The following is a 14,191-nucleotide window of genomic DNA, read 5'->3' on the forward strand; positions in this document are numbered from 1 at the left end:
CGGCAGGTGAAGGCACCTCTCCAGGCCTTAGTTCCTTCTCGGGAAAATAGAAATGGTCTTCCTGGCATTTCACCCTGGACAGGTCCCTCACCTCACGATCTCTGGGTATTTCCATCTGTAAAAAGCAGTAACCACAGTTTCTACTTCGCAGGGCTAGGGGGAGATGAACCGAGTTGGAATTGTATGGAGCACATCAGAGGTACTTAATACTTGTTAGCTAATTTTATTATTCACTCGAGTCAAATCAATTTTCCTTCTAGGACTAAAATCAGGAAATCCATAGAAGGGTTTTTTTGTTTGTTTGTTTTGTTTTTTAATTTCTACAACAGGTTGTGAATCGATTCTTTTTTTTCAAGTAGCCAATTTTCCTCTGATTAACATGTTCTTTTCTCTTTATTGAGAAATAAAGACTCTTGCAGACCAGTGGGCTCGCGGTGATTCACCGTGCTTTATCTGTGATGACCTAAGACAGTGCTAAGAGGTGCTTGCCCAGGAGGCCGCCTGAGCCCCTGCATGGCCGGCCCTGGAGAAGAAATTTGGGGCCTTGCTACCCTCTGCTTCTCTCTGTGCTTCTCACTCCCATGCTCCTTCCCTCCTCTTTCTTCCTCTCTGCAATAGTTAACAACCCAACCAGGGCTTTTCAAAACATAAAGGACAACAGTAATGATTGGGGGGACCCCCTGGAACATCTCCAGTGCTCAAGGGTTCTCCTCGGACCTGTTTCCATTCGCCCCGCACTGCCTCTCACAGATATCCAGTCACTCCTGTCATCCCAGGAAACCTGGGACAGTGAAGGCTCACAGGCTTTTCATCTGGAGTAAAGAAATAAAGAGAAGATTGGCAGGAGGCTCTGCCTACCCCGGGTAAAAGTCATCAAAAGCAGCAGCCACACGTCCACGTTTGAGTTCTATCTTTAACTTCTTCTTGTGTGAACTCTTAGGGCCAGAAGCATATTTATATCCACATAAAAAAGATGAATGTTGCCCAAGGTCAAATACAAGTGATTTTATGGGCTATCCATTCTCCCAGTTTGAGTTAACATGGAAAGTCTTGTTGACTTTACCTGTTCAGCCAAAGACCCTGACTCTTGTTAAGCCTGTGTTAAGCTTAGAAGAGAAATAAAATTTACTTTGCTAGAGTAGCATCTCAGTAAAGAAAACCAGGCTTTGTTTTTCGGGCATCCCTGAGAGAGAAGCTTCTGTTCTACCCCAAAAGCTGTTCCCATTGACTCACTCACTCTTGGAAGCACAGTCATATTGCCGACGGTTTTGATAAGAAGCTGGTTATGAAATAAGCGCACATATATTTTTTTTAAGCCTTGTTCTTTGGAGATGGAAAACATCTTTTTTTAGATCACATGTTTACTGCTTTAGTAAACAGTAAAATGCTGCTGTAGCAATTACCTTGAGGATAAAGGGTTTGTAGACAGATACTTCCTGTGTCCACTTCCTACACAGATAGCCAACCCCACCAGAGACTCACCAATGCAGGAAGAGCTCCCGATGGAAACTTCCTTTGCGAATGCACAGTTTGTGACGCGTTCGCTGCCCTCCAAGGGGAATGAGCCTATCGCTACAGACTTTCTGGCAGAATTCACTGTCTTGAAGTAGGTGAAAATACGACGTTTCTAAGGTAACGGCTTTAGACCCTTGTTCTCATCCTTGGTCTTGTCTGCTGGTTGGATTTTACAGAGAGGAGGGTAACTAGGTTAGACATGTCCATGAGTAAGACTTGTGCCCTGTGGGCACTTTAGTCTCCTTGGAATCACGGAGAGTGATGCATGAGTCTGTTTTTGTATTTGTTGAAAAATACGCCTCTTTGAGATTCAGTCAGTGGTTTTCTTTTCTGTGGTTATTTAGATGTAAAGGTCATTTTAGATTTTGCTTTCTTTAGTCAAGCAGAGATCACCCAATTTGGGTACAAAAATCTCAGTGCACAGATTGTTCTCTGTGCTGATTTTACACCAGTTGTTAAATTCCAATGAATGCATTGTTTAGGTCCTTTGAACCAAAGCAAATAAAACCACCACACACAAACACTGAACAATAGGGAATCATCAATTTTCCACCTACAGGATATGTCCTTACCGACTGGCCCCTTTGTGGGGGGAAAAATATATCAAGTCAACAAACAGTAACACTGAACAATAAACTAAACAAAATAAATAGCACCTGAAAGCCACTCAGCTCAAGCACTGGCAAAACTCCAGAGAGCGATGTTTACTTACTCTAAGCATGGAAACCTACAGCTCCACCCTGATCTCCTACGGGTCCCTGAAATAATCAGAACAGGGAGCCGCTGTTAATTGTCGGGTCACTTCATGCTGAAGTGCCTCCTTTGATGATCAGAAAGCGCCTGTGAGCTTTGCATTAAAATGGACAAGAGGACAGTGTCCAATAGAGATTCTCCGTCCAGTATGTATTCCATAGATGTTGGTGGCTGTCCAGGGAGAGGCAGAGATTATATCTGACCCTGAGAAGCTGCCAGACGTGCTTAGATGTAGTACTGTCTCATGAAGGTGCTGTGAACATACTCCAATGATTTTATTTACACAGTCACTCAAGGCACGATTTTGGTGGAATTGACATGAAACTGCCAAAGTGATATTTTTCTTTTGGAGACCCATTTGTTTATACGCTTTTGCTCATCTTGTTGGAAGACACCGGGTAACATCTCAGGAGCCTCCTGTTTGAATGAAGATCTTTCTTCCTCTGTACTTGCTCCCCCTCCCCCTTCATTGTGCAGTTTTGTTACCTTTTAGTGAAACTCCACAAGGCATCTCCCTACCTGTTTCCTTCCAGATGCTGCCTCCTGCCACTTCTGCTTTTTTGCAAAATGCCTTCTCTGGTCTCCTGAGTCTGTATTGGTTCCGGTGCCACGGGAATCACGGTCGTGTGGTGCTGGTGCAGGGCCGTATAGCTGGTAGACTCATTTTGGACACATCCTCTCTGAAAATCACCACTGCCTGCCTGAGGATGGTGGGTGGTTTTGTTCTGTTTTGTTTTCTTCAACCTGAATACAGGTTTAATAAACCCACAGGATAAAATATCTTTTAAACAAAATAATAATAAAAAACTTTGTTCTTTTCCCCCATTTCCAAAACAATTATTGTAGCAGCTTAGAAAATAATTTAGAAAAGGAAGTTAAATTAATTGATATTACACCATCAGGGGTCTGCTAAGATTTGATTCTTTTTGAATTCTTTTTTCTGTTTTCCATGCACACAGGTATATTCTTTAAAAAGCATAATAGAATTGGAGAAATTAAACTCATTTCAGTAGTCCTTTTTCATTCCCTTTTTCTTCCAGGATAGTGAAGAAAAGAGGAATGAGGGCTGAACTTTGATGACCACCTCTAGAGATTAAGGCCCCATATCCCTTCCTAAGGACCCAGTGTCTTATTCTGGAGCACAACCAGACTGCCTAGGGCTGACCCTTGTTCCAACGAGTGTTGCCAGGGCACTTCACTTTTCTGTGCCTCAGTTTCCTCATCTGTAAAATAGACTCAGTAGTGATAATAACGCTTGCTTGTTGGTGGTGGTTCAAGGATCCAACAGCTTAATACATGTCCATGCTTGAACAGTAATGTGTTTTTGTGTGCAAAAAATGTTCATTAATGTGAGCTCTTTTTGGTTACTAATCCTAGTCTCATTCTTATTATTTAATTTACTGTCATATCTTATTTGCTTTGTTTGAAGTAATCAATTCTTGACTGTGTTTGTTTCTACTGTTCATCTTTTGAATGGATTCCTCCAATACCCTTTAGATATTTATAGCTTCTTCTAAAGGGATGGAAGTGTTTCCCTCTATGTAATTGGTTTCTTTCTCGTGCCATTCATTTGAGGATAGTAGAATAAATGCAACAGAGTCACCACTGTGAGTCCATTTAGGAGTTCAAGCAACATATTAACCAAACTTTCAGCAGCTGAACTCAGCTGCATTTTTTTGAGCCCAGAAATCCGATAGTTTTGAGGATCCAAAAAGAAAACCAAGATGGAGGGCTGCAGGATACTCACTGTCTCTTTCCTTGCCTTTTCTCTGGCCTGTGCCAATGAATGAATGAATGAATGAATGATTGATTGAATGAATGAATGTGTTCCTGCAGTGGGGAGCCACAGCTGGTCTCTGGAGTGGTCCTAACATGGAAGGAGTCAAGTGCTATTTTGAACCAACTACTTTGGCTGACACATTCTTTAGAGGCAAGCAGACGTCTTCTGATTTACCATATTGCCAGTGAATGTTCATGATTAGGAATCTATGGAACCTCATTGAACAACAGAAACTCTCAAAACATTGCTTGTTAAAGTTCAGCCCTCTATGCCCTAAGTTATATGGCTGGGGTCCTGTCATCTTTTATCTGTGCTGACCATGCCTGGTAAGCAGCAGGCCTTTAATAATGTCTGTTCAATGAGTAAATGAATATCTGCCTGGATGATAAATGCATGAACGAGTGCATTAATTAGTGAGCTGATAACATCGTAGAGAATTAATTCATTTAATTCAATGAGCAATTACTGATTTCTTACATGCAAAGCATCGTAAAGTCGCCCCCCGCGAGGTTAGGAGAGAAGTTGTACTTCTTGATCAGAAGACAGAATTATTACTATGTCTTGGGACCAATGTCTTGCATGCCCCTGTGTCCAGTTTGAATGCCAGATGTTAGACATAAGTGTGTGTTACCTTAAAGAACCTGCCTGGGCTTGGGAAGGTTTGATGATCGTGGGGCTTCCCAGAACCTAATGGGGTTTTGAACATTTGTGAGCACGTGCCCGATAAATGCACGTGTCTGTGCTGGCCCGTGGTTGGAGATGCGTCCACGTGAAAACTAAAAGCAGAAACACAGTTCTCAGAGCCTGAATTTTGTTACATGACACTTGTTTGGATGAGGCAAAACCAAGCAGCAATTTTGTTTTTACTGAGTGGCAACACCTACCGGTGTTTCTCCAAGGTTTGCATTGGCTTATCTAAATGTTCAGCTATTAACAATCCACTATGCAAAAAGTCCTCCTGGGCACAAAGTCATGAAAAGTTGTGTTTAATGGATTATGATGGGCACCATTTGCTTTTCTTCTTTTGTTAACTGCAGTCACTCCTTAGAAATTTCAGTGATGCTGTAACTTGATCCCTTAAACACATGTGCTGATATCCAATGTACTGGTTCACACTGAGGGTTTCCGTGCTCATTGGTGAATCAGGCAGCCCTTCCAGTACTGTAATTATTATACAGTTAACATCTGCAATGGATATGATGTGGGACAACATTGTCATGAATAGCTAAGTTCTTTTGTATTTAATTGCAAGATAATCTGCTTTATGAGAAAGATTAATAGCAATTAACAACCAACTTATCTAAGCCAGGTAGTAAAATTGGATTCCCTACTGAAATTTCAAATTTAGCAAACATATTATTAACTTAATGAGCTTGATGGTCAAAGTATTATATATAAGCCAAGGAAAATGTGATCTTTCATAAAACCTACAGAATTTGGTTATCTTGGTAAGAGTTCTAAAATGAACTTCCAATCTAATAACTTTTCAATCTAATAATTCAAGTATTTGGCTCACTGTCGTTTCTTCAGTGCCTAGCACATAAAGTGCTGACTCATAAATATTTGCTGAATGAATGAACACAACAATAAATGGGTACCAAAATCTTTCCCTGAGGGAACCATGTCTTTGGCAGTATATGTCATTAGAAGAGGTCTGACTTTGTCCCTCTCCTAGCACTATGATCCAGTTTTTAAGGAGTTGAAGGGAAGGCAACAACTTTTATTTGGGAGTCAAAATGTTGGAAGAAACTTGACTGGCCATTGAGGAGTCCAGTATTTCTCAACCCAGTTTTCCTTTGGGTCAGGAAATTCTTAATTTTCTTTAGGATAATTGAAAGGAACTCCTAAGAGAACTAGAATTGTGTTAGGGAAAGAATATACATGAAGCAGCGGGGAGGGATAAATCGGGAGCTTGGGATGAACAAATACACATTACTGTATATAAAATAAACAGTAAGGACCTACAGTATAGCACAGGGAACTATACTTAATATCTTGTAATAACCTATAATGGAAAAGAATCTGAAAAAGAATAGATATATGTATATATGCATAACTGAATCACTTTGCTGTACACCTGAAACTAACACAACATTGTAAATCACTATACTTCATATACTTCACTATACTTCATATACTTCACTATGCTTCATATACTTCAAATTATGATTGCTTCATATATATATATACGTATATATATGGGAGAACATTTTCATAAATAGCTAAGTTCTTTGTATTCAATTGCAAGATAATCTGCTTTATGAGAAAAATTAACTTTAATAGCAATTAACAACCAACTTATCTAAGCCAGGTGATAAAATTGGATTCCATATATATATATGAAGCAATCATAATCTGAAAAATTTGCCCACATGTTAGCTGGAAAAACATACTAAAAAATTAGGTTTTAATTTCCATTGGCTGTTTTTTTTGGTTGTTTTTTTTTAACTTCTAACAGTCTTTTCAAACAAATGTTGAGAGATTTAAAGATGTTTGTTAAAACACCTCCCCTCCTGATCATGACATTTATTAGAAGGTGAATCAGACATTTTTCCCCCAGTGGTACAAGAGACACATTTTCCTAAGCAGAAAAATCAGGGCATGGTCAGACAAAGGAGTTTACAAGAAAAGCTTTGCAAAGTTAGTATTGTTCTTAAAAATTCAGGCTCTCTGGTTGCTGAATCTGGGAGTTACCTTCAAGCACTTTTGGAAACTGTACTAACTCTATAAGGCAATTAGTGGGCCATATAATGCCCTGAGATGGTAAACTGTTAAAAACAGCATCTACAGGTAGTGTATTAGTATCCTAGGGCTCCCGTGAAAATAACCACAAACTGGGGGCTTAAAACATCAGAAATTTATTCTCTCAGAGTTTAGGAGGCCTGAAGTCCAAAATCAAGGTGTCAACAGGGCTGGTTCTGGAGGTTCCGAAAGAGAATCCACTCCATGCCTCTCTCCCAGCTCCAGGTGTTTTCCTACAATCCTTACCTTCCTGGGGCTGTAGCAACATTACTTCCATCTCTGCCTCTGTCTTCACATCACCTTCTTCTCTGAGTCTCTGTCTGTCCTTTTTGGTCTCTTATAAGGATGCTCTCCTTGGATTTAGGGTCTATACTAATCTAATCCAGTCTCATCTCAATCCTTACCTTAATTACATCTGCAAAGACCCTATAACAAGGTCACATTCTGAGGTTCCAGGTGGGCTTGGGGACCGCTCCTCAGGTAGGGAGGAGACAAAGTAGGTTTCAAGGTGGATCTTCTCTTCTGCACGTTTCTTGCCCATTAGAAGAGCAAGGCGCTACTCATTGGTAAAGCCTAATGACTGAAGTGCTGATGCTGGAATTCTTACATTCATGCTTAGGTAGAAATCACTCGGGTGTCAGTATCATATTGGAAAGTGTAATGCAGTTAGTTTCATTGAAAAAAACATACAACTGCACAGCATAGATGTCAACCATCCCATCGTTCCATCCAGTATGATGATCAAAACAAAAATCACTGTCAGGCAAAGTGTTTACTCTGCAACCGTTTCAGTTTCACAAGATACTGAGTTTGATGTTGTGGTTTCCCTGATCTCATCGTTTTCCTTGGTAAATGTCAAGAAGTGCAACAAGGTTAGGGCAGCCCACACGAGCTCATCAGAGTCACGTGGGGACTTGGGCAGCAAGTCACCCTCCTCCTATCTGTTCAGTCTAGACTAATGGTTGAGTGTGCTGTTTACATCTTATAAAAAAATGATTCCTGTGGCTTTTTTCATAACGTCCTCGAGTTGAAACTGCACTGTTCTAAGGCATAAAATGGCGTCATAAACTGTGTGACTGTCAGGCACCAGGATTTCTTTTTTGTCTTCGGTCTGTATATCTGCCGAGGTTATATACGTAGAGGATTTGGAACCAGAAACATGAACTGCCCCTAAACATTCTGCTTTTATGTCTTATGAAATGAATCTGACTGTAAGTAAAATTGAACTTCATCTTGTCACTGACGTTGAAGCTCTGCAAGATTTTCTTGGGAAAGAAATGCAAACTTAAATCAAGAACCAGTCAGGGACTTTGGTCATGCTGTTTGTGTGTGCCCTCATCTACTTCAAGTACACCCGATGTTCACTGTGGGATGAAAAGTTGGCCAGCTCGAGTGACGGTAGCCCATCTCCACCTTGCCTCAGGCTAAGTCACCAAAAAGCTTGCCGGGTGACTGGGAGAATTGGCCCAGTGGAATCCCTTGCTGGCATCAACTTGGCTGCAAATACAGAGATGGTCTAAATCCCTGTGATGCAAAAGTTGGTCCATTTGCTTTCCTCTCACAGCTCCTGCTCTGGAGGGTAGGCAGGTTTTTACCCACTCCTGGCAGGAGGAGGCACTGTGGGAAGCAAATGAATGCAAACTCAGAAAGCAAGACCCTGAGGCCGGGATATTTTGTCCTGGTTGCATAACACTTCCCGATATGACGCATACCCTCTACCATGTCACTCTCTCATGCTGTTAATAGAGGCCGGTCCAGAGACCAGCATGGGTGAGATTTACCCTGGAGACTCAGCTTTGCTGTGTACATGCAAACACAGCCCTGAGGCCTGGTAAATCGTGACTTATCCACTGGAAAAAGAGAAACCAGGTTCAAAGGAGAGCTAAGATGCAATGTTAAGATGAACTATTTTGAGAGCTGTCTTTGGTCATTGTGAAGACTGGATTAAAATCTTGGAGAGATAAATTTGCTTAGAACATGCTAAATGAATCTTTTCCTTTTTTCCTTTTATTATTTTCTAATTATTTTTAAAAATCTGAGTTACAGTCACACTAGCAGAGAGGTTAGTTACATAGAACATCTGTCCCTCATACTACTTTGTATATGTACTTAAATATTTTTCTTGTTTAAACGCCATAAGTGGGGTATATTATGCACCCACATTGGTTTGTCACCAGTTCTAAGGTTCAGGGGCCTTCTCCTTTATCTATTCATTGTTAATATCCTGGATACAAACAACCCAATGGCCCAGTATAAACTGATGCTAAAGAGAGCTATTGCCTGAGAGATGAGTTAAATGATGTCAGAGATTTCTCTTCAGTGTCATAAAAATTATTTTCAATTGTAGGTGGTAGATTTCCTAACCACTTCATAATTTACGTGGGCCGGCTTGGTTAGCTCAATCAGTTACAGCATATGCTGATAAAGGCAAGATCACAGGTTTGTGCCCCATGAAAGCTAATAACTTCTCAGAGATAAAAAAAAAAAAAATCTCCCTTTGGTGACCACAAGCTGCATCACTCATGCAAATGCCCGCATTGGTTGGAAGAGAGGAATTGAGTGCAAGCGAGGGGCCAGCTCCATGCAAATATTCCTCCTGTTGGACAAAAGAAATAGAAAAGGAAAAAAACACTCAAATTGTGTTTCTCCTAGCAGACATGTGTTCCTGCATGAAAGGAACTCTGTCCAACTCCCTTAAAGCTAGAGATTTTATTGAAAAATGCCCCTAGTGATTTTTCACGCTAATAACCTCAATTTGAGCAAACTGAGCCCAAAGTTACCTGAGTTATCAGCGCAGTCCTGACCCACCTGCGCCCTGGACTTTGTCATCACTGCACATCTGCAGAAAGAGGCCATTTATGTGGAATTCAAATCTGGTTGTTTAGTCTACAAGGAGGGGGGGAAGGATTCTGTCTCTTTAATGTTTATAACGGTTGGACAGAGCTTGTCGGGTGAAGGTTAATTGCTCTCCAGTTGAAGCAGTTGTGTGCCCAGATGGGTTATCAGGGCTGAACACTCGTTACAAGATTAATCTCATTTCCGACAAGACTTCCTTTTCCTTCAACTGATTTTTGCCCAGCCATTGGCGCTGTCATCGGCCGTTAAAAGAAGGGTGGATTACTCTGGGATATTCACGCTGGTATGCAGTGAAACAATGCAGAGCGGTGTCATATCTCAGGGAACATCTTTAGGAGAACACATTTCGGGGGGTGTTACGAAGGCCGAGGCTCATAAACAGTGGGGACAATCGAACCCCTTACACCCAGGCTCCAGTGAAAAGGCGCAACGTCCGTGCAGCTGCTCCCCGCGCCCCCGCAGGACCCTGCTCCTAGGACGGATGCCGAGTGACACTTAGGGCTTTGTTTGCTGCTGAAGATGTTAAAACAATTATGATCAGGTCTTCATTCTTAAGGCGCCCACCTAAGTGGTGAGGAGTTCTGTTTGCTGCGTCCACACTGAATTCTGTGGCAGTGGACACTTCATTTAATTCCTGTGCACATTTCAAGCTTCTGTTTAATTTCTGGGATTTCATAGACATTGTCTTCACGTATGTGCCTAGAAACAGTAGGCAGATTTTAGTTTACTGTGACAGGTAGCTTCATGACTTTTGGTTTGTCTCAAGAAATCCTCCAAGAAAGAGCATGGCAAAAGAGCAGCGTCATCTTATCCCTTTGGGTTTGGCTTGTGGGCATCAACTCATCCGTGTATTCTGATGAGCTCCTGGGTACCCACCGTGGCTCTGGGTGCTGTGGGGGCGTGAGGCAGGACGGACGGGCTCACCCGGTGCTCTTGGTCCAGTGGAGATGGGGAGGTCTGACAGATGGAACACAGCGGAACAGTGATGATGTATCAGGAGGTGGGAAGCGTGGGCCACAAACAGGAGAGAGCGTGCTGGCAGGGACGACGGGCTCTGGCCTGGACTCGGTGGCTGGGGAAGGCTGTCAGGCAGAGATGCGAAGGGAGTGTGCGGACAAGGGCTGGATATCCTGGGGAAGTGTTGTGGGCTGAGTGGAGCAGCAAGGGCAAAGGCCCTGAGGCAGGGACGGGCTTGGGTGTCTGGGAGCAGCGACCGTACTTGTGCAGCTGGAAGGCGGAGCCTGTGTACAGGCGGTGGGCATCACGCCTCTTGTAAAGTGATTTCTCAGAGGACGCGCTAAGAAGAGCATCCTACCTAAAGAAGAGGTCCACCTGCTTCAGTTGTTGTCAGGTTCCGTCTTGTACCAGGTCCCTCTCCATTAGGTGTGAAAAGATGGGAACGCCTTGGCCATGGGGTACCAGTGAAGTGGGGGCACCCTTTTCAGGAGCCCAGAGTTAAAGGCATGAAGGAAAAGTTAAATGATCTAGGTTACCTTCCCTTCTTCTTACATGGCGTCTCTGATACATTGTCTCTTTTCACTGGCTGGGCTAGTTTTCAATACTCTCTTGTTTCCTGCATTTCAAAGTGCCTTTGCAGCCGCTTCAGTTCCAGGCTATTTGATGCAGCGTGTTCAGTGGTTAAACACATGCCCTTTGGAATCTGGCAGCTGCTAGAACTCTGGTGTTTACTAGCCATGTGCTCTAGGTAGCTTATTTAATCAGGTGAGCCTCAGTTTCCACATCATTAAAATGGGATCATGGTAGCTCCTACTTTAAAAAGCTAACATGCAGGTTAGAGGCATGAATTCACACAGGCACTTGTCATAGTGAGAGCCACGATTTGATGATCCATTAAAGTTGTTATGAAGATCCAACATCGTCTGTTTCCCTTATTTAGAGCCATCTATTTCGCTGAGAAAAGGGAGCATAAATTGTATATAACTGAATCACTTTGTTGTACACCCGAAACTAACACAACACTGTTAATCAACTATACTCCAATATAAAATAAAAGGTTTTAAAAAAAGGGAGCATAAATTATCATTAAGTCTAGAGATGTTTTTGTTGGTTGGAGACTTCTTGTCACAATGTTTTCTCCAAAAAAAAAATCAGTTGAGCTGAGTTTTTCATTTCACCCTGTTTGTTGTTGCTGTCGTTGTAGTTCTGTAAATAAGGGATGCATAGTTACCACCTTCCAAACAGCCAGGAATCTCATGGGTTTTCAGTGGTTTTTTAAGAATAAGTGCTTTATCTGTCCCACAAACCATCACGTGGCTTAATGAGATTTTTAAACCCACAAGGAGCACATGATTTTCAGGGTGAAAAGCTGAGGCAGAGAAGAGCGAGAAGTTTGCATCATTGGGGCACTGCCTCTTTGGGGCCTCTGACAGTCTGTGGCACTGAGGGGCAGGGGGCAGGGACCAGCAGGCTCTGATGCTGGAGGTCACTTGAGGCAAACAGAAGATGCTGTAGCCAGGGATGCTCAGCCAACATGCTGACTCTGTGGCCCTGAACGCCTGTGAAGGTTGTACCGAATGGGATTTAAGTTTGCATGTGCTGCCTTATTTCTTGGCTTTCCTCCTGATAAATTCTTCGTTTTCCATTTGAGAATTCTTCTAAGGAATACACAAGCAGTGAGTGCCTTGGGTCGGGGGAGGGTTGAGAGGACAGAGGAAATTCTCAGGCATGACCATTTTTGTCCGTGGATTCCCGGACCAGCAATGGGTCTTACCTCTTACTCCATGGATGACTCATACATGGGCAAGAATTGCCCCTCCCAGATTTCTCTGCTGTTTATGGGAAGACCTTGAAAGATAGATTTACTGATGAGTAAACTTTCAACCATTTTTATTTAGTCCCACACTCATGCCAATCTGAGGAAAGAAATCATTTGGCTTATCTTTCCAACTTACTTCCTCCTTTGATGTCATATATATGTATAAATAAATATAAATAAAATAAGTATACCTGTTTACATCCAAACTCACCCACTTTACATAGGTAGAATGTAAGTGAACTTTAAAATAATATCTGTACCATACATTTAAATATGTCATTTCACAAAGTAATAATATCCCCACACTACATCTCACTCACCCACCTTGACTATTTTCTCTTGGTCACAAAGTGAAAGATATTTCCTCCTTGGCATTTATAAATGCTTCTGAATTTCTGACGCTCCCAAACTTGAGTCAATTTCCCATACATCAACATAGGGTTAAGTTTGAATCATTACAATTTCACCGCTCTCTGGTATCTAAAATAATTGTTTTCTTATTTAAAGTATTCTTCAAAAAAAGAGAGAGAGAAAATTTTTTATATATAGAATTAAGTGTAGGATCGTGTTCATATAAAAAAAAAAAAAATGGGCTCCGTGTGCCAAAGAACAATGAACAGCTGAACAAGATAAACTAAGGGATTTACTAAGGATAAATGATTTCACCCGACCCTCGCCTGCCTAGACAGTGTGAGTGATGTCAAGATGGGGTTGAAGTGATTGGAAATCAAACTTGGGAAATTGCTCGACGTGGCTGAGTTCAGTACAGAGTGTGCCTTTAGTGCCTGTGTTGTGCCTGTGACTTACGAAGTCTGAGTTATGAACTTACATTTCAGAAGCGACTAGCACCTCCTTACTTAACGCTGAGCAGCCTGGGGTGCACCCAGAGGGAGAAAATTCAGCTCCCTGTAGGTGTCAGCTCATGGGTTCAGAGCCCCCTGAAATGGCTGCAGCCCCAGGGTCAGGACCTCATTCCTTCCCACTAAGAAGGTCCAACACCTGCATCTCTGGCCCCTGCTCCTGGAGCCTCGGGATGTGGGCCCACAGCTCATCCTCCTGGATCACGGGCGTGGTACATGCCCTGCAGTGGATCCCCCTCCCCTTTTGGTGTCATCTTTCCAAAACACAGACTTGGCTGCTCACTTGCAGAAGACCCTTTTCCAGCTCCCCATCACAAGTGACAAAGGCCACGCTGCTTGGCGTGGCAGACAGGTCCATTTGAGTCTCAGCCCAAGGGCACTCTGTGTTCCACTACCTGCAACCCTGGGGCCATGTTTAGGGTTCTCCAACGTGGTGGGGACTTCCGGGCCCTGCTCATGTGTGCCGGCAAAGCCCTACCCATCCTCCGAGGCCCAGCCCCAATGTCATTTCACTGTGAGGCTGCTTTCTTTATTCATTCCCGTCCTGCCTAAGACGTGCTTAAAAAAATGGCCCCTTGACTATAGGATGGTTTTAATACCACCGTTACACAAGGAGCAGCGCCCAGAGGTATGAATTCCAGTCCTGGTCATTCTCCTTCGCTGTAGCAAAGAACTTCTCATCTTTATTAGGAGGGGTTTGGAGTGGAAGATGGGGAGCTCCTTCATTTGCTATGCTGGGTTATTGAAAAATGGCACCATGACCTAGGTTTCCATGGGATCTGTCCAGCCATTTTTATGAACAGAGGCACAGTGGGGCTACTGCTATCCAAAGTCACCCCTATTAGCCCCCTTTGGGGATTCATCCTGAGGCTTAGCCTCATTTCAGGATGTACTTCCTGCTGCCTCTTC

At 42.7% G+C, this 14,191-nt stretch overlaps 1 protein-coding gene across 8 annotated transcripts in view; it reads left to right on the top strand.

Moving 5' to 3' along the window:
• Positions 1-14,191, top strand: part of ERG (ETS transcription factor ERG) — a 276,081-nt gene that overhangs the window by 174,108 nt on the left and 87,782 nt on the right. Inside the window, exon 1 of one of the 8 annotated variants that reach the window (XM_061193915.1) lies at positions 1,576-1,632. The exons of the other annotated variants lie outside the window; for them this stretch is intronic. The gene's annotated coding sequence lies outside the window, so the exon portion shown is untranslated. Of the gene's footprint in view, positions 1-1,575; positions 1,633-14,191 lie in introns of those variants that run through there. 8 annotated transcript variants of the gene reach the window in all.

Source organism: Eubalaena glacialis, chromosome 6 (assembly GCF_028564815.1).
Source record: "Eubalaena glacialis isolate mEubGla1 chromosome 6, mEubGla1.1.hap2.+ XY, whole genome shotgun sequence".
Classification (NCBI taxonomy): Eukaryota; Metazoa; Chordata; class Mammalia; order Artiodactyla; family Balaenidae; genus Eubalaena; species Eubalaena glacialis.